Genomic DNA, 3199 nt, shown 5'->3' with positions numbered 1-3199 from the left:
CTTTTCTAAAAGTTCTGGTTCTAATTTTTGTGGGGCCTCACTAGATCCATCATTGTTGTCCTCTTCTAGTTCTTAAGGCTTTTCAGGCCTAACCGGAAGGATTTTATCAATGATCTTCCCACTCTTAAGAGTGGTGATAGATTTAGCGTGCTCCATTTAATTTGAAGAGCAGGGATTACTTATCTCGTAATGCGGTTTAGGATTGGGGAGTGGTTGTGCAGGAAGCATCCCATTTTCTATAACCGTCATACGTGAATCCATCTTTTGCATAAAATCTCGCATTGCCTGGGTCAGCTCTTGTATGAAATTTTGAACCGGTTCTTCTTGAGGTTTCCCCTGATTTGGATTTTGATTAAAGAAACTTTGAGGGGTAGCAGTTTGTTCATTTCTCCAACTAAAGTTTGGATGATTTTTCCAACCAGGATTGTACGTATTAGAGGTCAGTCCATTGAAAGGTCTTTGATAAGTATTTACGGCATTGGATTGTTCATTCAACACTTCTCGAAAGGCGGGTATCGTAGGACAATTTTCAGTTGTATGAATGTTACAATCACAGATGCCGCAAACACTTTCATTAACCTTATCCTTCTTTCCTTCCATGGCCTCAACTTTTCTTATGAGCATAGTCACTTTATACTTGAGTTCATCCTCTTCTTTCAAGAGATACAATCCACCTTTCTCCTTAGATTTAGTAGGCCTAGACGTGGTGTTCGATTTTGGGTAATAGTCCCATGATTGTGTTTTTTCAGCAAGACTATCGAGGTAATCCCATACCTCGTCAACATTTTTATTAATGAATTCTCCATTATACATTGTCTCGACCATTTGGCGCATGGAATATGTCAGTCCATCATAGAAAAAATTTGTAATGCGCCACGTTTCAAAGCCGTGTTGTGGGCATGAACTGACCAAATCCTTGAACCTTTCCCAACATTGGTAAAATGTTTCATCCTCCTTTTGGGTGAAGATCATGATTGCTTTTCTAAGGGTAATCGTTTTATGATGTGGAAAAAATTTCGTTATAAATTCCCTCTGCATATCATTCCATGTGCCAATGGATCTAGGAAGCAATGAATGTAACCACGTCTTAGCCTTCTCCTTGAAGGAAAAGGGAAAGAGTTTCAGCCTGACTATGTCCTCAGATACATTTTGAAAATATAAAGTGGCTATGATCTCATCAAACTCTTTCAAATGTAGATATGGTTCTTCAGATTCAAGCCCATGGAACTTAGGAAGGAGTTGGATAACCCCTGGCTTGATGTCCATATGTCCTGTATTTTTAAAAAAAATCATGCATGAGGGCATACTCACCTCCGCTGGTTGTAAATAATCACCTAAAGTACGAGGCGGGGGTGCTTGATGCACCTCATTCTCATCCTGAATATCCTCCACCCTAGGTTGGGGTAAAAGAGGTTGGTTTTCAGCCATCACTTCAATTAACTCAGGGGATTTCGAGTGGTGTTTAGTCTTGCGATAGATAGTTAACCCCTCAACTAATCCTCCTTCAGTCAAGAGACGTCGAGTGTTGTCACGGGTCTACTTGGGCATGAAACACTCGCAGCCCTCAATCAAATTTGAAACTTAATCCTAAGAAAGGAAAAGAAAATCTAGAAAGAAAGAGATGGTTGGAAAGAAGTTACTAAATTGGAGTCCCTAAGTTAAAAACCTGCAAAAGAAAACAAAACAAGTCAGTTTCTAAAAGAAGAAATTCCTAAAAGAAAGTGAAAATTTCTAAAATAAATTAGGAAAGTCCTAAACTAGAAAGTAAGTTACTAAAAGAGATCTGAAAAATAAAAAGAAGAGAAAGGGCTAACTGAATTAGAAATTTCTATCTTAAAAGCCTACAAAATAGGAAGGTTAGTTTCTAAAAAAATCTATAGGTAGAAAATTTCTAAAAATAAATTAAGAAACAAAGTTAGATTAAAATTAGAAACTTGCTAAAAAAAAATAAAATAAATCCTAATTTAAAAATAGCAAGGAAGAAATTAAGAAAGAAATTACTAATTTAGAAGCCTATCTCAGAATCCAAATTAGAAGTTTATGTCCAGATCCTACAAAACAGGAAACAAGTTAGTTCTAGAAATCAAATAGAAATAAAAGTGTAAAACTAAAGTTAGTAAAATCCTAATCTTAAACTAATTCTAAAACTAATTAATCTTAAAAAAACGTAACCGTCAATCCCCGGCAACGGCGCCAAAAACTTGTTCACTCCCCAAGTACAGGATTGTGATGTAGTAATAAACTCGGTGAGACCGAGGTCAAATCCCAAGGAACTGAAACCTGTACGTAATCTGAAACTCACTAGAACTAGAACTAGATTAAGATGAAATCTAAATCGAATGATTTTGAGGAATAATAGTGAAATACTGATCTAAAACTTAAGAAATTCACAGGAAGGAAACTAGGGATTCAGAGGATCCACTTGTAGAGATCAAGGAGATCTTATGCCTGTATCAGAAACTCAACTGGACTTAGAGTCCATCTTCATCCAGTTGAAGGGTGTAATCATAAAAATTAGACTAAAATTCCGTTGATATAGTTTTTAAAAGATGAAAGGTATATGAATTAGAATGGATTCCATCACCAAACCATGCCCAAGAAATAAAGTAAACAACAGAATTAAACTAATTACCAACCAAACGACATGATATGAAGGTTAGGAAGGGTACCAACATCCAACCATGCCCAGGAGACGATGGCGAACAACAGAGCTTCCTGACATCATAATCAAAATAAGGGAAGGAATATGCTCAAAGTCATCATAGACCCATTGTAATTTTAGTCACAACAGACCATTAAAAACTAAAATAAAAAAAAAATTCATTTAATTAAACCAAAATCAACATCAATTCAGTCTAAACAAAAGGTATAACAAAAAGTCTCCCATCACGCTACAGGCTTCACCTCTTAGCCCTATCTAAGAGGTTTAGCCCGACATGATTAGGCTCAACATAAAAAGAAACAATAAAAATAAATATTACTCTCTTTGTCTTTAGTGCTCCACGGCTGCACACCTTTAAAGATTGGATTGGATCCTCCTTTTCTCTCTCTTCATGTTCCCTTTTATAGACAAAAGAAAGCTAGGCCGGTGGAATGGAGTGCGTCACAAGAGGCTGGAGTCGGTGGCCTCTTTTACGCAGAAGAATCTGCATGCAAAAGGAAACGCAACTTACTTGCGTTTGGCCCGAGTCTTGGGACG

The 3199-nt window shown here is 36.9% G+C and overlaps 1 non-coding gene across 1 annotated transcript; it reads left to right on the top strand.

The window, feature by feature from the left end:
* Window positions 1-883: 883 nt before the first annotated feature.
* On the top strand, window positions 884-990 carry LOC131224447 (small nucleolar RNA R71). Its single transcript, XR_009160931.1, has one exon. It is a non-coding gene; the product is annotated as a small nucleolar RNA R71 (small nucleolar RNA).
* Window positions 991-3199: the final 2209 nt, after the last annotated feature.

This window comes from Magnolia sinica, chromosome 13 (assembly GCF_029962835.1).
Source record: "Magnolia sinica isolate HGM2019 chromosome 13, MsV1, whole genome shotgun sequence".
Classification (NCBI taxonomy): domain Eukaryota; kingdom Viridiplantae; phylum Streptophyta; class Magnoliopsida; order Magnoliales; family Magnoliaceae; genus Magnolia; species Magnolia sinica.
Note: the sequence above shows the minus strand (reverse complement) of the source record. Positions and strands in the feature narration are given on the sequence as shown.